At 43.5% G+C, this 23,130-nt stretch overlaps 1 protein-coding gene across 1 annotated transcript in view; it reads right to left on the minus strand.

Moving 5' to 3' along the window:
• dpp6a (dipeptidyl-peptidase 6a) overlaps positions 1 to 23,130 on the minus strand; it is a 1,516,786-nt gene that overhangs the window by 1,319,824 nt on the left and 173,832 nt on the right. The gene's annotated exons all lie outside the window — the stretch shown is intronic.

The following is a 23,130-nucleotide window of genomic DNA, read 5'->3' on the forward strand; positions in this document are numbered from 1 at the left end:
TTGTACATGTAATTGTAAATATTTCAAGCATTCTCTCACCTAAAAGTACGTTTCCATAAAAACAGTTGAAATATTTGTAAATACATTTACCATATTGGTTCACATTGCAGCCAGAATTACTCTGTCATAAATATAATAATCAGTTAAGATTAAAGTATTGCAATTATTTCTTACCTTGAGCAAAATTTAAGAGTGTAAGAATGAAGATGGGTGGTGAAGTAGAAGGGAGTGGGTTGAGATGATAATAGAATTTTATTTGCTATAAACAGTATTAAATAATGTTACATTAATTTAGAAAAGGTCTATAAAAGTAAGTTTCCTTACCTGCCTCCCTCAGCATTCTGTGATAAATCACATTAGGTCACGGGGACTTGTCTACCTTCATGTTTTCCAAAACATCCAATGCCTTATTTTTAATGTTGACATGCCCCAGAATACCAACACACCCCCTCTCTAGACTCACCATCCATAATGTCCTTCTCCTTTATGGATGCTGATACAAAGGATTTGTTAAGGACTTCACCCACTTCCTCTGTCTCCATGCATAAATTCCCTCCTTTGTCCTTGAATGGACCTACCCTTTCTGACATGATCATCCCTGTCCTCCTTCATTGCCACAGTGAACCAAACCACAAATTCTAGGAATTTCACCTCATCTTCCACCTGGGTAGACTGCAGGCTGGAAGACTCAAACACTGAGTTCTCCAATTTCAAATAACCTCCCTTCCCAGCCCCTCCCCCTCTCTTCCATTTCTCTGATTGACCCTTTCTTTCAGCTACCAATCGGATTCATCCCTCCCATCTGTCAACCAGATCTCTATCTGTCTTTACCTATCACTATCTCACCACCCTGCTCCCCCACCCCCTTTATCTGCAAGCTCCCCTTACACCCACTTCCAGTCCTGAAGAAGGGTTATAGTCAAGATGTTGACTTCTCCACCTCCTGATGCTACCTGGCTTGCTGTGTTCTTCCAGCCTCCTGCTTATCTACCTTGGATTCCAGCACTTGCAGTTTTTTTTTGTCTCTACCCTTTTTCTGGTTATTGTCTTGCTCCTTGTATATGTAATAAAGGCCTTGGGATTCTCCTCAATCCTGTCTGACAAGGGCATTTCCTAGCCCCTTTTAGCTCTCCTTACTCCGAGTTTTGGTTCTTTCCTGCTTTCTTTGTCTTCTTCGAGGGCATAGGTTTAAGGTGAGAGGGAAAAGATCTTAAAGGGACTTGGGGGTAACCTTTTCACACAGAGGGTGGCACATGTATGAAATGAGCTGCCGGAGGGGGTGGTGGAGGCTACTACAATTGCAACATTTAAAAGGCATTTGGATGGGTAAATGAATAGGAAGGGTTTGGAGGGATATGGGCCGGATGCTGGCAGGTGGGACTAGATTGGGTTGGGATATCTGGTCGGCATGGACGGGTTGGACTGAAGGGTCTATTTCCGTGCTGTACATCTCTATGATTCTGTTTTCAGATTCCTAAACCTTACATATGCCTCCTTTTTCTTTTTGACTGAGTTTACAATTTCTCTTGTCATCCAGGAACCCAGAATTTTGCCAGCATTATCCTGCATTTTCATAGAAACATGCTGGTTCTGAACTCTAATCGACTAGCCTTTAAAAGATTCCCACATACCAGATGTGGATTTACCCTCTAATAGCCGCCTCAATCTGCAATTCTGAACTCCTCATATTGTTGTAGTTAGCTTTCCCCCAGTTTTATACTTTCACCCGAGGACTACCATAAGTCACTTAAAACTTACAGAATTATGGTCACTGTTCCCGAAATGCTCCCCTACTGAAACTTAGATCACCTGGCTGGGCTCATTCCCCAATACCAGGTCTCGTGCAGCCCCATCGCTAGTTGGACTATTTATATTTTGCTCCCAAATTCTATCCTCAACACTCACTGCACCCCCTTCAATCCCCGTCCAAGCCCATTGACCAGGTCTCAGAGCATAGTGCATTAAGTCATGCCCCTACCAATAGAAAAGTGCATATTTAAAGGCTACTGGCAGTCAATCAAAGCTGTTCCATGGCCAACTTTTCCTGCTGTGGAGCTCACAATCCCAATTCCTAATCCCATGGCTCCATTAGAAACCCACAGCATGGATAATGCTATTAAATTAGCGGCATCATGCTCTGTACCTCTCTACACATGCTGTAACACAACTATGACACTGTACAGAGTAGCCATCAGCTTTCATTTGTCAATAGCTTCTTAGTCAGTCTCAAGGCTTACTCCTTCATCTTTATGTAAGATCCTGCCAAATATTCTTCAGAATTCCACGTACAATATGTACATGTGGACTTCTACAGTCAATGTGCAAGATTACCTCGTCAAAGGAGACACTGAAGTTGGCCAATCATGCACCTCCCCTTCCTTAACCTACCTGTGATGATTCAACTTCTAGGCCAGGTGTGATTTGAACCCTGATCTTCTAGCCCAGAGAAAGGGACACTAGCACTGTGCCATACAGCCCACCCTTTCTGAATCTATGTTGGCTATTGGTTAGTGGGTTACTAATCAGAGTGCCTATTGCCACCATTGGTTGAAACAATGAGTTGTTGGCAATGGTGGGACTTAGAACCGGACTCACCGTCTCCTTTAAAAAACGTGTTCACTCAGAAAATCGAGTCCTTGTTTAATCAGATGTGTAACAGCAAACAGGCTGGCTGATTTATAACAAGTCTCTGTGAAGAAGAGAAAAGAAAACTCACAGCAGTCTCCTGATAAAAGCAGGATGATTTCACTTACAAAATGAAATGAGTAGAAGGTAGTTATCTACAAATTAAGTGCATGAATTCAATCCCAGTCACTTGCAGACACGATTGATGGGGGAGTTGCCTAATCATCTCCATTGTAGCTGGGAGTATCACCATAGGCAGCTGGTGATGCTGTACAGATCCTTCTGATAATCAATGTCATCATTGCAGACGGAATAGAGGAAAAATTAATAAGAATCCAACTGCCTATGTCTGTTCATTTGCCTTAATAAATATGAGCACAATAGCTTGTTTGCAATCTTAAGGTAACTCCCTCGTGTCCAGTGACTCTATTACAATGCTCGACACTTCCTCCTGAATCTCCTCTTTGCAGAATTCTGGCATAAATACCATTTATCCTTGGTGATTTACTTGCTTTGAGCTACTTAAGCCTGCTGAGGACTTCTGTCTCATTAGATCAAAGTCATTGATTTTACTTTCTTCATTACTGTTCTGGGAAGGCACATTGTTCATGACTTCCCTACAAATAACTGGGAGAAAGTAACCATGCAGAATATTAACTATATTGGACTAATCCTCAGTTTCAGGTTCCTCACATCTCAGAGTAATTGTCAAGAAAAGTTATTTTCTTATGAAAAGTCAAACCTGTAGTTTTGTGTGCTTGTGAATCAGTGAAAGACTGTCACGTTAAAAGAAAAACAAAAATCTATCAGGGCAGATAGAACGATCTGACCTGGGATCCGACATGTCCAATCAGAATATCAGCTGAAGTTATAGCAAATGAAACTCATATCTGGTATTACAACTCCAGGTGATGATAATATTCGGCAAGTCAGATCCCTGGAATGATAAACCATAAGCTTTATTTTTCCAATTATTTTACAGCGGTGGTCAGTCTCTGAACATACCCACAAGAGACTTCCAAAGTACTTTTATCAAAGGGACGCAAAATATTTTTGCACAAAAGAAAAACTCAATATCACATAATATAAGAAACACTTACAGTCTGATTATAAATATCAAAAATGGAGAATTGACCCTTTTATCCTCAACAACAATCTTTACAGATACTCAAAGCTCAGTGTAGGGTCATCCTCTCTCCATTCTGAAGCTTCTTGTTAAGCTGGCACAACTGTAGTCAGCTTGTTTCAGCAAATGTTAGAATCCCTACAGTGTAGAAGTAGGCCCTTCAGCCCAGCAAGTCCACACCAACCCTCTGAAAAGTAACCCACCTGGCCCGTTCCCCTACATTTCCCCCAGACTAATGCACCAAACCTGCACATCCCTGAACACTATGGGCAATTTAGCACAGCCAATTCACCTAACCTGCACATCCCTGAAAACTATGGGCAATTTAGCACGGCCAATTCACCTAACCTGCACATCCCTGAACACTATGGGCAATTTAGCATGGCCAATTCACCTAACCTGCATTGTGGGCAAAAAGCCAAAGCACCTGGAGGAAACCCATACAGACATAGGGAGAATGTGCAAACTCCACACAGACAGCCACCTAAGGCTGGAATCAAACCCTGTTCCCTGGTACTGTGAGGCAGCAGTGCTAACCACCGAGCCACCGTGCTGCCAGAGTACATGTGTTGCTTAGGGGCTGTCTTGTGATACAGAGGTAGTATCCGTACCCCTGAACTACAAGGCCTGGGTTCAGGCCCCATCTACTGAGAGGTGTGTAATAACATTTCTGAACAGGTTGGTTAAAATATATATATTTATACTTGCATGATGACAAAATGGTAAACATCCAAATGGTACATTAGTGACAGTGTTTGCAACTGATTTATAAAAATAATCAGTGCCTTTTCCACTCAAATGAAAGCCGAATGCTGCAGATGTTGGAAATCTGAAATGTACACAGAGACCACTGGAAAAACTCAGCAGATCTGGCAATATCTCTGGAGAGATACAGATTTAATGCTTTAATACAGCTTTACATCTGCTGAAGGAGATACTGCCAGTCCTGCTGCCTTTTACATATGTGTCTATAGTTTGACTGGATCCAGCAACAGACCTCAGCATTGTCAATACCCCTGTCAACAACTTTTCATTTCAGCAAGTTTATATTGCTATTTTTCAGATGAAAGGGGGAATGTATCAATTTAACCGGAACTTATTGACACCCTGGACTTAGTAACAACTGCATTAATTGGAACTGCACACAGTAAGTGCAAGTGTCTTCTGGTCAAGGTTGGAGACCGGTTTGGCTTAACTTTACTCGTTTCAATTCTATTCCGCAGGAAGGAAACGTCGCGCTTGTTTTACATGTACTATTTTAGTCTATAATAATATTCCACATAACATTTTAAATAAGCCAGCCTTACATTGCTGATAATTATCACATCAATTGATGTTTTGCAAGTTGCAATATGCACCCTTTAAAAACCCCTGCCTGTGATCTTTCATTTGATCTCGGTTTTTTGTGTTGAGGTGATCTGATGTGAAATGATTGCTTCTTGCTATAGTAATTAGCTCCAGACAGAAATCCAAAACAATCCTGTTTACACATGCACTGCAGTTCACCACTTCCTTTTCAAGGGCAATAAATTCTGGCCCAGCCGGTGATGCCCACACCTGACGAGTGAGATGGAAAGCAGCACTGGTGCGTATTAAGCTTTAAAAGAATACAGATTACCATCAACAGGTTTTGCAGTGTAGTGGTGGTGTCTCTATATCTGGGCCAGAAGCTCCGGCTTTGGGTCCCAGGATTTGTTGGACGTGGAGGGTGTACTAGCAATGTGGCCAAAAAAACGAATTGGCATCCTTTAAGTCCTTGCCATATGCATGACGAAAGGCAGCAGCCTGCTGAGTCAGCCTGCAAAGGCAATGGAAGGCCATTGACGCATGTTACGCAAAAGCAGGCACCAATCTAATGGAAGCCCAACACCTGACAACAATGTCAGGAGAAAAGGCAGAGATGACTATCACTGCAGTTTCTGATCCTAGTTAAGAATGTTGTACAGACTTGAATTTCTGTTGGATGAATGAGCTTGTTTCTGAGTTGTATGCTGTAAGATGGATCGGTTTGGCAATTATATATAATTAGTTAGCTTTTGGTTAATTGGAGATGAGATTTGCAAGTTCCCATTTGATTAAAATCATTTCAGTGCAGCAACCTAAATAAATCAGTGCCAGCAGTTTTTAAAATTACATTGTCATCTGGTGGCATTTGAATGTTTAAGGACTTGACATAATATAAAGAAGATATATTGAAATAGCTTATTTGTACCTTTAGGCTCTGAGCATATTGCTAAATATTGTACAGCCAACGTAAAGAGCAATACAATTAGAAGAATAACCAGATAATCCATCTTATTTTGGGTTGACTGAAGAATATAGTTTAGGTAAAAACAATGACTGCAGATGCTGAAAACCAAATACTGGATTAGTGGTGCTGGAAGAGCACAGCAGTTCAGGCAGCATCCCCCGTTGGATGCTGCCTGAACTGCTGTGCTCTTCCAGCACCACTAATCCAGTATGAAGAATATAGTTTGCCTAGAATATCAAGAGGGGAACTTCTACTTCATAGACCCATGGAATCTTTTATATGTCATTTCGTGTGCATCTCTGAACATCTCATGGGCAGCAAGGTGGCACTGCAGTTAGCACTGCTGCCTCACAGCGCCAGAGACCCGGGTTCAATTCCTGCCTTGAGCAACTGTCTGTGTGGAGTTTGCACATTCTCCCCGTGTCTGCGTGGGTTTCCTCTGGGTGCTCCGGTTTCCTCTCACAGTCCAAAGATGTGCAGGTTAGGTGAATTGGCCATGCTAAATTGCCTGTAGTGTTTGGTGTAGGGGAATGGGTCAGGGTGGGTTGCTCTTTGGAGGGTCGGTGTGGACTTGTTGAGCCGAAGGGCCTGTTTCCACACTGTAAGTAATCTAATCTAATCATCTCCCTCGTGTTGCATTCGAGTATCTGTCTGAATTACATGCCAAATTGCTGCATTGGGGCTTGAACCCATAGTCTAAATGTCAGACTGAAATCTCAAATCAATCATGCTTATTAAAAAGTGATTTTTAAAAAATGGATTACCATCAAAGCAGGTTCTGTTTCCAGTTAAGAGTGCTAGTATTGAACCGATGTTGGCATGTAATGACAAAACTCATTCAGCCTCTAAACTTGCACCAATTCTTTGGCTGAGTAGTTATCCTAGGTATTAAGCAGTTTTGGAAGTTCAGATGAGGGACCTATGAATAGGTTTGATGATATAGTGCAGCAGTATTGAAAACTATGAGATCAATAAAGTTATCTAGCCAATGGTCATTCTAATTTGCAAACCAAATTACTCAAAAATAACACTTTGAATGAGACGTGATCTGTAAATATTAACCTGGTATTTTAGAGATCAAGTATTATGTTAGCAACAATGATAACTTATTTTCAGGAAGTGCTTTTAACATAATGAAAAATGCCAAGGCACTTCACAAAGGGAAACAATATTTGACACTGAGACACAGAAATATTAGTATAAGGTTACCCTGAAAAAGAAATACCAAAACAGCACCTTAATTGGTGTTCAAATTTCAGTATATCTCTTAGGAATGAGATGATGCATTCACTATGCACTATAAACACCTGTCAGATTTCACACAGATAGCTAGTAATTGGAAATTTTCAATATATATGAACATACAGATTAGGAGCGGGAGTCAGCCACTTGACCCTTGGAGCCTACTCCTTCATGCAACAAAATCATGGCTGCACTGATAACTCCACAATCCCATTTGCAAGGTAACATTTTTCCCCTTTGCTTACCCACAATCTCTCTACTATTGCCTCAAAGAGATTCAAAGACATTACTTTCATTACCAGAAGACCATAAGAAATAGGAATAGGAATAGACTGTTTAGCCCCTTGAGCCTGCTCCACCATTCAATAGAATCATGACTGACTGACATTCCTCATGTCCAATTTACTGCCTGGTCACCATAACCCTTGTTTACCCAATTGATTAAGAATCTATCGATCTTAGCCTTCAACATACACAAGGACTCTGCCCCCACAGCTCCCTGTGGCAAGGAGTTTCAAAGAGTCACAACCCTCTGACAGAAGAAATTTCTCCTCATCTTAGTCATACACTGGTCCTCCTTTATTGTTAGACTAGGCCCTCTGGTCCTAGATTCTCACATGAGGCCAAACATCCTCTCAGCATTGACCCCTCAATAAAACTTTGAACGTCAATGTATAATTTTGTACATATATACACCATCTGCAAGTTCCCCTCCAAGTCACTCATCATCCTGACTGGTAAATACATCGCCGTTCCTTCAATGGTGCTGGGTCAAAATCCAGGAATTCGCTCTCTAATGGCATGTTGGGTCAACCCACAGCAGGTGGACTGCAGTGGTTCAAGAACTGGATGAAGGAGCAGCGCTACGAAAGCTAGTGCTTCCACATAAACCTGTTGGATTATAACGTGGTGTGTGTGATTTTTAATGCAGTTCAAGAAGGCAGCTCACCCCTACCTTCTCAAGGGCAACTAGGGGCGGGCAATAAATGCTGACCAGCCAGCGATGCCCACATCCCTTACATGAATGAGTAAAATGAAATATACTTATATTACCTCTTTAGGAAGAGAATTCTAAACATTCATGACCTCTGTGAGAAAAAAAAAATCAAAGAACAGTGCTCCCAGTTCCAGGAACTTCTACAAGAGTAAAAATCCTTTCCATGCCCCCCTTGTCAAGACTCTGCAGATTTTCAATCAAGTCGGTTATTACTCTCCTAAATTTGAGCAAATACAAACCTGGCCCATCCAACATCTACTCATACGTCAATCTGCTCATTCCAGAAATTAGTTTAGTAAACCTTCTCTCCCCTGCCTTCAAGGTGTTCCCATGCTTCCTTAGGTCCATCCATCCTAGCGGCCTCCTGAACAGCTGAAGTATATCCTCTCTCCTTTTCTATTTAACTTCCCTTGCACTGTATGACACCATTCTATTAGCTTTCTCAATTACACACTGTGATTACGATTTGTGATTCAAGCAATAGAACACCCAAATACTTTTACATCTCGGAGGTTTAAAATCTCAGACAATATGCTTTATTTAATTCTTCTTGCCAAAATAGACAATTTCACAGTCTCACATATTGTACTCAATTTGCCAGATCTATTCCCACTTTCTAACCTATCCTTGTAGCCTCCTTTTGTCCTCTTCACAACTTATTTTCCAACCTGGCTTTATGTCATCAGCCAATTTAGCAACCTTACCTTTGACCCCTTTCACCAAGTAATTTACACATATTATAAATAAAGTTGACATTCTACTATTGATCCCTTTGACACAGTTGCCAATTTAAAACAGGACTCACTTATGTCTGCTTTCTGTTTCATTCTGGAATAGTACAGGTGCATCTGCCAATAATATGGAATCAAGTTTCTGAAAGGCCTTCCCCAATAAGGTTGATTGAGCTTTCTAAAGGACAGCACACTTTGTGAATCTCTACAGTAGAGATCCACATCAATTTGACTGCTGGAAAATGACATTAAAGGAAAGCTTTCTTCTGAAGGTTTGCCATTACAAGGTACGTTAGCTCAGAGCTGTTACGGTTTGATGGAAATTTTCCAGTAAGATCTCAGAAAGCCCAGTATGAGAAGAACCCATCAAATTCATTTCCAGCAACTTAAAAATTCTCATTTGCTTAAGGCAGTTCTTGCAAATTCATTTAATGTATCTTGGATAAGCAGTTCATCAGACTTGGGAGCAAAAGTAAGAATATTTCTGACAATGTGTCCATAACATGACATTTCATCATATTTCTGTCAGTGCAAAAGTCAGGCAAGTTAAATAATTCCAAGAACTTTAAACTAAAGGTTTGTTCGCCAGAGTCTGTCCATAGTTGCAAAGTAAGAACTCTGATCTGAGAAAGTGCTGTCACGTTTGATGTTTGAGGAGGTAATTTGCACTGCAAAAGTCTTTATTATGTTCAGTTCAAAACCTTGAAGCTACTAATCAGCATCGCTGGAAAGTAACCTAGTTAGAGAGCACAAAAGATAAGCCAGTTGCTGGAAATATATTTCAATCTAATTGTGAGAAAGGAAAAGAAACCATATGATGGAAACGAATGTTAAAGTCAGTGACATAAAAACGTTCTGACCAAATCACCTAAGAGGCATCCCTTTGAAACAGGTGCTTTCCACAAGTGTTTGTGTGTTCAATCATTTTTAGACTCTTTTTCAAACTGAGTCTCCAGTGAACATTGATCATCTTGCAATTCACGGGTATGTTAACCATAGTATCTTCAAGTGGAAGTAGATCCATTTCGAAATCAAAGTTGAGACATGGGATTCATGTAAATACTGAGCACTGATAGTCAGATCCTAAGAAACCACAAATGAATGAGTTTAAAATATTAAGACTCATGATTTTAAAACTCCTAGCATACAACCACAAACACTGCCCTACTCAATGTGGGGTGAACTTGATCATTTGCTCACTTTCTTCCTTACGATTTCATCCTTCGCTGGGGATCCAATAGCTGAAGGCTCCCTCTGGCAATGTGTCTGATTAGGTAAAAACAATGACTGCAGATGCTGGAAACCAGGTTCTGGATTAGTGGTGCTGGAAGAGCACTGCCTAGTCACGATGGAAGGAGGCAGTCAGTAAGAGCAGGACAGTACCTTGGTTATCCCTGTTTGAGGATTGTTGCTACTCAAGCTATAGCCTCTGGCAAAAACCTGGTCCATGATTCCAGGAAAGTCTAGCCATGGATGTAGACATGAAAGCATGCTCTTTTCCTGCTCCAAAGGTGACAAGACTTGGAAATGCCTCCACGTCTAAGTCAGGAGGACAGGCAGAAGGCTGGAAGAACACAGCAAGCCAGGCAGCATCAGGAGTTTCGGGTGTAACCCTTCTTCGGGACTGGAGCTATGTGTAGGGGGAGCAGCAGATAAAGGGGGAGGCGGTGGTGAAGTGGGGATAGGTGAAGATAGGTAGAGAGTACGACCTGGTTGGTCAATGGGAGGAATGAATCCGGTTGGTGGCAGGGAGCAGCGGAAGGGATGAGGGATGGGCTGAGCAGGGAGTCAAGGGATGGGAAGGAAGGTTATTTGAAATTGGAGAACTCAGCATTGAGTCCTCTAGGCTGTAGGCTGCCCAGGCAGAAGATGAAGCGTTGTTCCTCCAATTTGTGATCTGATTCGCTGTGGCAATGGAAGAGGCCAAGGATGGTCATGTTGGAAAGGGAGTGGAAAGGGGAATTGAAATGGGTGGTGACTGGGAGGTTCAGGCGGCCTTTGCAGGCCCGGCTGAAATGCTTGGTGAGCTGTTCCCTAAGATTACATTTGGTCTCCCCGACATAGAGAAGACCTAGTTCCTAGGTTCACCTAGTTTACTGCATCAGGTGCTCCCGATGTGCTCTTCTCTACATTGGGGAGACTGAATGTAAACTTAGGGAATGGCTCACTGAGCATCTGAGCTAGGTCTACAAGGGTCGACCAGATCTCCCAGTCACCCACCCATTTTAATTCCCCTTCCCACTCCGTTTCCGACATAACCAATCTTGGCCTCCTCCATTGCCACAATGAACCACACCACAAATTGGAGGAACAACACCTCACCTTCCGCCTGGGCAGCCTACAGCCTGGAGGACTCAACGTTGAGTTCTCCAATTTCAAATAACCTCCCATCCCATCCCCAACTCCCTTCCGAGCCCCTCCCCCTCCCTTCCACTCCTCCCTGTCACCAACCGGATTAATTCCTCCCACTAACCAACTAGGTTGTATCCTCTGTCTTCACCTATCCCCACCTCACCACCCTGCCCCCACCTCCCCCTTTATCTACAGCTCCCCCCACACCCTTTCCCAGTCCTGAAAAGGATTACACCCAAAACGTCACCTTTTCCACCTCCTGATGCTGCCTGGCTTGCTGTGTTTGTCCAGCCTCCTACCTGTCTACTTTGGATTTCAGCATCTGCAGTTTTCTTGCAGTCAGGAGGAGGCCACTTTCTGAAAACTAAGTTACCGCATTCAGCCTGATTTCGGTGTGGTGCATTCTGCCTGAAACAGTTGCTTTTTTATACACATTCTGAGCATGGCGGATGTTTTCCACATTTAGTTGATAATGACAGTGCTCAAGATGCCTGCAATGTTTTGGGAGATTGCATTGTGAATGATTAACATCAGGAGTTTCAGCACTGACAGGACAAAGTGATGATTTCTTTCATAAGGTTGTCGCTCTTGCATGAAAATACTGATAGTATTAGCCAGACATTGTATAAAAACAGAATCTATGTAATGAAGCTTGATGTGCTGTTTCACCCTCAAAACTCAGTATTGTGGAGACCTTTGCATTGCATATTGTGACAGACATTTGGCATGGCAAATGGCAAACGTAGTGCCAGCTCAAGACATAAAGGTTACTGCAGGAAAACGAACGATTCATAATGCATTTTCCCATCTTGGTGATATGGTATACAACCTTTTATTAAATTTAAAATGAAACATTGCAAGCCACTCAACCATTTTCCTTTGTTATTTCTTTAAATTACATTTTCATGCATTTTCTGATTCCTATAACAGCTAAACAGGATCTCGACAGGAAATGACCCAGGAATCACCATCAGAGGATTGCATTTTTGAGCATACCTTGTGTCGATAGTTACCATTTTCAACATGGTGTTGGGAATTCATAACGGACAAAATAAATGACAGTAAGACAACAGATTTGGATTCATGTGATTTGGTTCCAGGATCTTCTTGCCATTAATCTCTTTAACCAGGTCTTATTATTGAACAAGTGTGTAAGGGCTATGTGAAAGAGTCCCTGTCATTTGAACTAGAATATAATATATTTTAATATGATTAACTTTACTACAAAGTTTATAGGGGCTAACCTGTTCATGAATTTTACATATGCTACTCTGCACAATGATCTGGGGGTTGTGATTCAGGGAAATTCAGGATATCTCAGCAAGCTATTAAGGCCCACTAAGTTCTATCCCGCCAGAAGACAATATGGGGCAGAATTGAACACTCTTCCCAAGGTAAGACTGAAGATAAGGGGGCATTAAACTGGTCTGGAGGCTGCAGAGTAAAGGCTCCCACTTCCTTCTGCCTCAGTCTGATTAAATCAAGTGAATCATGGAATCCCTACATGTGGAAACAGGCCATTCGGCCCAACAAGCCCACACTGACCCTCCAAAGAGTAACCAGCCAGACCCATTCCCTGGCACCTCCCCCTCACTAACTTACCTAACCTACACATCCCTGAACACTGCGGGCAATTTACCTAACCTGCCATGTCTTTGGACTGTGGAAGGAAACCAGAGCACCCAGAGGAAACCCACGCAGACATGGGGAGAACATGCAAGCTCCACACAGATAGTCGCCCAAGGCTGGGATTGAACCTGGGTCCCTGGCGCTGTGAGGCAGCAGTGCTAACCACTGAGCTGCTCTGCCACCCCAGGTTTTCCCATCCTGATGCCAACTGGGGCCCATCAAAGAATGACCACCTGAGGAGCTCTTCCCACTGCCACTGATGTTCAACCAGCCATGGGCAGATACTCACTGTATAGGAGATTCAGGATTTAAAACCTCTAAAACGTTATTTGTGTGCTGGGAGTGGGATTATAGAATCCCTACACTGCAGAAGCAGGCCATCTGGCCCATCCTAACCCTCCAACAGCATCCCACCCAGACTCATCCCTTACCCTATCCTTGTAACCTTGCATTTCTCATGGCTGATTCATCCAGCCCACACCTCCTTGGACACTACTGGCAATTTAGCAATGGCCAATCCACCTAACCTGCACATCTTTGGACTGCAGGAGGAAACCAGAGCACACAATCACAGGGAGGATATGCAAACTCCACACAGACAGTCGCCCGAGACGGGAATTAAACCCTGGTGCTGTGAGGAGCAGAGCTACCCACTGAACCAACCACACCATCCAGGTCTTTTGGGCAAAGACACTCGGTGCTCGATCAACGGATTTGACATAGCGAACTAAGTAGCAGGGAGTGGGGCTGGGGCGTGAGCAGGTGGTTGGTTGGTACCCAGAACTAGGCCTTTCACCATTTGTCTGAGCTCCCTGCCTGTCTCCCCAGGGTCATGATCCTGGGAAGGACCTGCTATTAGTTGCACAAGTTCTTGACTGACCCTGAATACACAGGGTCCTTTCCCAACTGAGTTGATAACTCTGCAGACTGCAGGTGAGACTCCCATCATCTCAGTTCATTTCCATCCATGGTGGAACCCCACTCAACTCAATCTACAGGGCTCAGTGGTCACTGCGAGATGCACAGTACGTGATCTGGTCCTGACTTTTTGTTCTGGAGTTGCACCTCACCATCCTCTCAGTCCAAGCCGTTATTCCTGCATCATTGTGCGTTGACAGGGAAGACCCCGAAAACTGTTTTAAAATACATCTCAGTGCAGTTTTACAGAAAGGGAATTGCACAAACTTTTTTTTTCCCAGGAGGGGAAGACTGAGAGCAATCGCACTGTTGTAATTTCAGCCTTTGTCTTTTTCTGTGCAGCATCAGTGATTTCCTGAGGGTTTCTCAGGCACGATCTGGAAATCTCATAAAATAAAGCGGAATTACACAGAGAAAAAAAAATGACAGGCGTAACAAGGGGCAGAAATAAACCGTAAACCCATTACACGTGTCCTCTTAGGAATTTACAGCAGGAATCAGGCATGGCTTTTTTTTAAGCAGTCTCTGTTTGTACATCATGCCTTGATTAATCCGGCCAATTTGGACAAGGGGAGAGAATCAGCACAGTGGCTGGGTTCGGGCCATGCGGAAACCTCCCTAGAGAATCGGGATCTGTTTGTCCCACGTATTTATAGTCCCGTACACCGAGAGCACATGACAATCGGGGTTAGAGTGACATCAGACCAAAACAACAGCCCTCTTGTTTTTAATTTTTGCATTGGATTTGACTGACAGTAACATCATTTAGCAAGAACACGCCCTCCTTGGACTGATCATATCTTCAGGACCTGTTTTCGATTCAGAGTTTGTCGTAAACTATCCAAACCACACCCCCACCCCCACCACCACCGCAAAAACAAAACACTTTATTAAAAAAATCTGATGAGAAGTTTTGCACTTCCTCACATCCCGTGCACATTCAACCGCTGGTCGGTTCTGTTGACTAAGACACGCACACAACACAGAGCCAAGCTTTCATTTCAGTCAATGTTCATGGTGACAGACGATTCTCAATTCCCGACATCGAAACCAGTTTCGATTACAGGCGGAAAACGAAGACAGTCCTGTTCACTTAGCAGCTCACCCTTTCCACACAGAAGGAACGACCGCTTGATACTTCCCACTGGCTCTTGTGAGCTGTAGTGATTGCATTTTATTTTGAAACCACAACCGGTTACTTCAGTCAGACGCTCGCTCGGACGCCCCCCTTGTCCCTCCCTCCCTCTCACTTACCATCACGTTGCCCTGCATTTTGGCCGTTTTGATCATGGATTGTTTTCTCATGCTTCCCCCTTTGCCTCAGTTCCTCTTTTCTTTCCTGAGAGGAGCAAGTTGCCCACGTTAGCTCGCTTTCTCCGTGTTTACCAACCCCAGCCCAGAGGCGGACTCGGTGCACCAGCCGAGCTTTGAGGGACGTCCCAGTCCAAGTCCGGGTTTCTGTCACAGCTCCTGGGCGCCGGGTCCGAACTTTAGAAGCGGCTGGACTCCACTGAGCCTCCGGGAAGATGGAGGATTGATCCAATGTGGAGGGAAGGATCAGAACGGGGCACTCCGAATTGGAAAACGGGCAGGTCCCCCATGTCCAGCCACTTCTGGTTTTGTTTCTGGTGGGAGCGGACGAGTGGCGATAGAGTCACCGGAATTAGCGTTCAATTCCTGCAAGTGACAGGTGCATTTATTTTTAAAAAGCAAAGAGCTCTCTGACGGGGGAGGGGGAGGTTGAGAGATGGCTTGGACCAGCGTCAATGGGAATGAATGAATTTACTACCAAACACACACACACACACACACACACACACATTGCGTTTCTACGGTTGCATCAATTTGGCCTGAATTGGATTCAGGAATCGCTGTGAGAGTTGCTGATGGTTGTCTCTTTTGTTTTCTTAGGTTCGGCTGCTCGATTCTGAGCCCGGATAAGAAAGCTTTCGGAGGTGGTGGGGGGGGGAGGAGAAAAGGTGCCTGGATTTTGTTTTGGTGAAATTGCATTGGTGGGAGAGGTTTCCTTCTGTGTGGGTTAGTGCGTTCTCAGTTATAATGTGAAACTTTCACCTAGAGATGGTCTGAAAAGTCAAGGACAGCGGGGTAGCTGGGCCGGGGCGTGAGTTTGGGGTTGACCGAATGTGGGCTGGCAGTGTTTCTGCCACTCCTGACTGGCTCTGGGTAATTGCTGCTCAAGTTGGAGCTGGGGGTTTGAAAATGCGCGGGGCTGGGGGGGGAGGGGGATTGACGTTCCTAGTACACTGAAGGGGTTTCACAATCCACCGGAACCACCAAGGAACAGCCGAGTCATGCGCCTCTGTAATTACAGGAAACTCATGAAGGGGAAACATGGATGATTTCAATTATTTGGGTTTTTCTGCCCGATTAAGCGTTGAGGATATCATAATGGAACACAGCCCGCGGCCACCGCCAGAAACACCAGTTATTATCATTTTAATTACATTTAAAAAAAATATGCATCTACATCTATCCAAACCTTGCCTCCACCTGCAGCATTCAGTCAGTGCTGAACTGAGCTGTCAGATGCTTGATTAATGGCTCCTTTGTGAAATGGTTTGACTACTAATGAACAGCCCGAGCCTGCAAGGCCAGTGGTACATACTCGGACTAACGATCGGTTTGAAGTCAAAACCCCGACAGACAAACCTGTATTCCTTTTGTAGTCAAAGCAAAATTGCGTCCTTTAAACATTTAAAAAAAAGTTTTCTGTTTTGCTTGTTCAACTTGCTTATTAGTTGCACCTGGAGATGAGAACGCTACTGTTTTGGTACAGTCCATTTAGACGGGCCGAATGTGTTTTGCATATCTGTGTTATGGATGTTTTTGTAAAGGTGTAGGTGTTGTGAGGTTTGCAATTAAAACTGTGTATTAGACCATCGATTTTTATTTTTTTATAATTATAGATCCATTTGCTCTTTGTCCTGCTTCATTGTAAGCTGATGCATTAATTCCATTCATCATATTGGCAACAATAGGCAAGTTTCCTCTCCGTCAGTGGTAGCGAACTCATCATCAGAGCAGGACGCAGGGTCAGGTCCCGCAAGAACGTCATCATCACAACATTTAATCTGGGCTTCCCATGAGGGAGCCCTACACTGCTGGCTGTCAGACCTAAGTTGCACTAAGACGCTTCTCTCATGGACACGAAATATCTATGGTACCTCGAGGTGCAGGAGAACAGCACTATTGTACTCTGATCTGAACACACCCCATGCAGCTGATCTGAACACACCAGTTAAAGTCCTACAATGGCAATTTATGGATCCAAGGCTTATCCAACAGATCTGGAAGAAATTGACAGTACTGGTGATGGTAGGTGGTATAGAGAGAATGCAGGATTGATCTGATGTAAAGTGGACATCACATCAAGAGACAGTACCTGCCTCTGAGCCAGAAAGTCTATGTTCAAATCCCATTCCAGGACTTGAAGGTCAAGGAAGGACCATTCATAACCCAGCCAAACTAGCAGCAACTTGTACAATCTCCCAACATGTGCCAATGGCAGGGCATAAGAGAAGGTGTGTTGCCATTTGGTGTCACAATAATACATTGAGGCCTCATAGTTTCACTAACCATAGATCCATGTTACAAGATGAGTGTGAAAATGTATGTTGTCACAACAATCCCCACTCTTTGGGTGTTTCTAAGTTGGTTGGAAGGTCAGTGTGGCTCAAATTGGTGCAGAAAACAGGACATTCAATCCTTCTCTGGTTCAAATAGATTCAGGTATTGCGATGTCTCTTGTAGCACTGTAATAATGTTCCAATCTCTGAGTCAGGAGGCCTCAATTCAAGTTCCACCTGCTCCAGATGTTAGTAGTAGCATCTCTCAATGGGTTAATTAGAAAGTATCTTCAGGCCTTGTCTGCATTACTTCAATTGTAAAAAGAGATTGGTTAGAGCACATGCAAAGTACTATCCTTAATTTTGGTCTCCATCTCTCAGGAAATATATTATTGCCATACAGGGAGTGTAATGAAAGTTCACAAGACTTGTTCCTGGGATGATGAGGCTGTCCTAGGAAGAGAGATTGGGAAAACTGGGTCTGTATTCTCCCCAGTTTTGAAGAGGTAATCTTATTGGAATTTACAAAATACTGAAAGGGAACAGACAGTAGGTGCAGGTAAGATGTTTCCCCTGGTTTGGGAGTCTGGAAGCAGAGGGCACAAGTTATAAAGAAGGGGAATGCCACTTAGCTCCCAGATTATGAGAATTTGTTTTACATGTAGGATTGTGAAGCTTTGGAACTGTCTACCATAGAAGGCTGTAGAACCTCAGTCTCTGAGTATGTTTAAGGTAGAAATCGGTATAATACCAGTAGATACAAGGTTGTGGTGATGCGGTGAGCAAAATACATTAAAGTGATGCATCAGCCATGATCACATTGCATGATGGGGCAAGCTCTGGAAGGGCTGAATGGCCTACTCGTATTCTTTCCTTCCTGTGCCTCCTATCCATGGTGGAGGTTGTGGTGCTGTGAGTCAGGCCTGCCTTTGGGAATAAAACGGGAAGGGGGGCACGAATTACAGTGTTGTGCTTTGAGAAAGAGAAAGAAAGAAAATATGTGGTTCAGTAGCGCCCTTGCTGAACGGAAAGCTGCTGTCCTCGTCTGGTCCCAAATGGCTCCAGGTCCATGGCAGTGCTGTTCTGAAAAGGACAAAGCTGCCACCGACCTGGCTTCTCAAGTCAACAGCTGAACATGGCCTTAAGAGAAAAACGAAGAGCTGCTAACGAGCTGCCCTGGTCAATAATTTCCCCTGGCTCAACATTGTCAGTACCTACTCCCGGGGAGGTCATGTGTTTAAAGAGAGCTTGCTGTGCATAAATTGACCGTCTCATCTTCTCCAAAGGCGCCGTATAAACGCGTGTGTTTTTCTTTCTTATAATACCACTGTGCACTAGTGCCTTTGAAGATTAAATGCTCAAAGACACGTTCCGCTTCCCCGTGTATTATTCATTAATATAACTTAGTTTTTTTTATTGCTTGTATCTGCTTGCTGCAAGCCCGATGCAACTGTAACCTTTCCTGAGCTACATGATGTATCACCTTCTTAATACAAACCGCTATTCTGCTCAGAGACAAACAGACCGAGTCACTTGCCAGCTCCTGTCCTGTTCAGGCAGCGATATGTATTTCAGCACACCGTCTCTCGTCTCCAGTGCCCGCCCCCCTCTCTCCCCCCTCGGATAGGCTGTGCCGTCTCAATTTAACAATTTATTGTGGAAATTGTAAACTGCAGGCAGTCCCCGCCACCACACTCGTTACTTTAAAACATTTTCTTTCCGTCTAATGATCGCAGACACTGGACGCCTTGAATCAAGACAGAACTCTCCCCGTCTCACTGTGCAAAAAAGAAGTTTGACTCGTTTTCCAAAATGATGCACGAGTCTCTGGCGGCTGTCTCAGTTGTGTATGTTTGATTGCAATTCAATTATAATCCCATCTGCAACCAACAGGCGCCGGTTCATAGAAACCCCTCCAGCCCAGATGTGATTGTGTTTTCCAATGTGACTCAAGCGCCCCTTCTCGGTCATACTAGGCAGCTGTCTCTGTCCAGGGCTCTGTGTGTGTGTGTGTACCTCTTCGCTCGTCTTCCCAGCTGCATTCCTCATTAAAAAGCACACGTCTAGTTTGGAAAGAATCTCGGCGAAGCTTCGCTCTTTTCCTGAACCGCGAGAGCTGGTTGAGAAGGGGCCACCTTTAAAATGAAACCACCCATCACGGGGGAAATTTCTTCAATGCCCACCCAAGGAACGGAATAAAAGGGTGTGCAGAAGAAACACTCCAGGCGACTCCCTGCACCAGCACTGACAATGTTCATTTATTTTGTCTGAGAAGTGACCAAATCATAGGTAGAAGGGGAAAACTGGAGAAGTTAAGGTCACAGGTGAGCTAATGCCTTGGAGAGAGATTCTTCCAGTTGACTGCAGTGTTTCTCAAGGGGAACATAGACACAGGCAAGTGGACAGGGACAGCCTCCTTATGGGTCTGGCCAAAGTATGTCCTTATTAAGGGGAAGTGGGCCAGCAGATAGGGTGTTTGTGACTGACTGTCTGCCTCTGTGTCATGGTTATATCTGTGCTCAGGTGTCCATGAATTGGCAGCGCACAGTGCTCACCAGCATGATAGAGGCCTCTTAGAGACTGTAGGGGCTGGGATGGGTCATCACCACGATAATGTTATTCTCATTGAGCAAGTTTCCATCCCCTTACGTACTTTCATTGACCATTACTTTGTGATTTAGTTTACAGTGCCCCAGCAGGGATTGCTTAAACCAATTTTGTTAAAGTTTAAAAGAGTGGAAACATAAACTATAGGACCAGGCCATTCAGCCCTTCAATAGGATCATTCCTGCTCATCCATCTCAGCACCCTGTTCCTCCTTCCTCTCCATACCCTTTGATCACTTTTGTCCCAAGAACTACATCTAACCCCTTCTAGGGGACATTCAATATTTTGGTCTCAGCGACTTTCAGTGACAGAACTTCACAGGCTTCCCATTGCCCAGGTGAAGAAAGGTCTCATCTCAATCCTAACTGACCAATCCCATATCCTTAGATTGACCCCCCGTTTCTGGACCCCTTGGTCATCAGAAACATCTTTCCTTTGTTTACCTTGTCTAGTCTAATGCTGTTAGGATTGGAAAGGTTTTCTATGAACATGTAGAAACATAGGAGTCAGGATGAGAGCTAGGTCATTCTGCTCCACTATTCACTAAAACAATGATGGATTCTTTCACCTTCTGACCAGGCCCAAGTAAACGTTCATCCTATTGTTTACCAATAATTTACTTCAGCATTGAACTTATTCAAAGATACTGTTCCCAGTACCTTTTGAGGAAGAGTTTCCAAAGGCTGACAATTCCTTGTGAGAGGAGACTTTCTTTTCAGTCTCATATTAGAATTAAGTTTAATATCACATGCACTCACGAGTGCAGTGAACAGGTTTTCAAAGTTGCTACTTATGGCACCAGCTTAGGTACAAAGGTATCTAAGTACAGGAGTTTAGGAATAACTTCAAAAAATAAAGACATGTAAATTTCGCATTATAGTCCTTCAATCAGACTGCACCAGGTCTCGATTATCCTCGATCTGGTCCATGGGTCTGCTTCTGGGACTGGCTAAAATAGTCACAGACAGGTCCAGGTAGCAGACAGAGACTTTATACCTGACTGTCCGCCTCTCTTTCACAGTCACATCTGTGCCTGGGTGTTCATGAATCAGACAAGAAGCTTCTGTTAAGCTACATGCTTAATATTGATACATATTATTCAAAAAAGGGATACTTATTCACTCTCAAGCATTGATCTTTCTCATCTCGATAAGCACACAAAAGTATCCTGACCCAAAAATCAAGCACAACAAGTCAGATGGGAGCCAAAATTCCAAATGAGTGACATTCAAAGTACACTACGCATGACAGTAATTCTTAATATCTGCAGAATGCCAACAAACATATAGGTGATCTCTTACTTTTAAACAGTGTCCCCTCGTTCTAGGCAACCTGCTTTCAACATGCTCCCTTTGAAGATACTGCAAGATCTTGCATATTTCAATTAAGTTGCCTTTTACTCTTCTAACTTCCAGTGAATGCAAGCCCAGCCTATCCAACCTTTCCTCATAAAGCAACCAACCCATTCCAGACATTCATCCAGTAACCATTACCAACATCAATGAGTGGCTTGGATGAGAAGGGGGGCGTACTGTAGCCAGGTTTGTGCATGACACAAAATTAAAGGTGAAGGGAGTGGTGGGGGTGACTCAACGTGTCTGCAGAGGGAGATAGACAGGTTAAGTGAGTGGACCAAAACTTGATAGATGGCACATAATAGGGATGGGGGGGGGTGGTGGTGGTGGTGAAATGTGAGATTATGCATTTTGGCAGGAGGAATAGAGGAGCTGAATAGCGTTTAAATAGAGAAAAAAACTGCAGAAAGCTCGAGAACAGAGGGATTTGGTGACTCCTTGTTTATGAATCACAAAAAGTTAGCATCTAAGTTTAGTGGGTAATGGGGAAGGCAAATGGAGTTGGCCGTCATTTCAAAGGGAGTGAAATATGAAAGTATGGAGGTTTTGCTAAAACTGTACTAATAAAAATGGCATTAGTCAGACCACAGCTTGAACACTGAGAACAGCTTTGGGCTCCTTATCTCAGGAAATATATATAAGGCATTGGAAGCAGTTCAAAGGTAGTTAATTAGGCTGACCCCAGGTATGGAGGGACTGTTTTATGTGGACAGATTGAATAGGTTGGGCTGTACTCAGAATATAGAAGAATGAGAGACAACCTGATGGTAACATAAAAGATTCTTCGAGGACTTAAAAGGCTAGATATGAGAAAGTTGCTTCCCCCTATGGAAGAGTGTTGGACCACAATCTCAGAAAAGGAGTCGCACATTTAAGACAGAAATGAGGAGTAATTTTTTTTTAAGAGGGTGGTAGATCTGAGGAATTCTTTACCACAAAGGACAGTTGAGGCTGAGTCATTAAGTCTATTCCTGGCTGATACAAGCAGACTTTTAATCAATAAGAAACTCAAGGGCAATGGGAGAAAAAGTTGCAAACTGAAGTTGAGGGTTATCAGATCAGCCATTATCTCATTCAATGGTGCAGCAGACTGAATGGGCTTAATGGTTTACTCCTCCTCCTATGTCTTATGGTCTTGTGCGCTCCAAAATAGTAACATTATTTTTTAAGTAAGGTGACTAACACACTCCAGATTCACTCTGACCAATGCTCTGTGTAACAGAAGCATCACCTCCTTACTTTCATTTCCCCGAACAATAAATACTCACATTCTGTAAGCTTTTCTAATCAGTTGTTACACTGTATGCTAACCTTTTGTAATTCAAGCTCGACAGAAAGAGTACTAAACTGGGCCAAGGCCAGTTATATCAAAATTCGGCAGGAGCTGGGAAATGTGGATTGGGAGCAGCTATTTGAAGGGAAGTCCACATTTGATATGTGGGAGGTTTTCAAAGATAGGTGAAGATAATGAAGGATAGACATGTCCCTTTGAAAACAAGGAATAGGAAGGGCAAGATTCGTGAACCACGGATGACAGGAGAAATCGTGCGACGAGCCAAGAGCAAAAGGAAGCGTACATAAGGGCCAGGCAGCTAAGAACAGAACGGGCCTCGGAGGAATATTGGGAGTGTAGGACAAATCCTATATGCGGAATCAAGTGGGCTAAAAGGGATCATGAAATAAACTTTAGCGAGCAAAATTAAGGAGAAT

This window comes from Chiloscyllium punctatum, chromosome 8 (genome assembly GCF_047496795.1).
Source record: "Chiloscyllium punctatum isolate Juve2018m chromosome 8, sChiPun1.3, whole genome shotgun sequence".
NCBI lineage: Eukaryota > Metazoa > Chordata > Chondrichthyes > Orectolobiformes > Hemiscylliidae > Chiloscyllium > Chiloscyllium punctatum.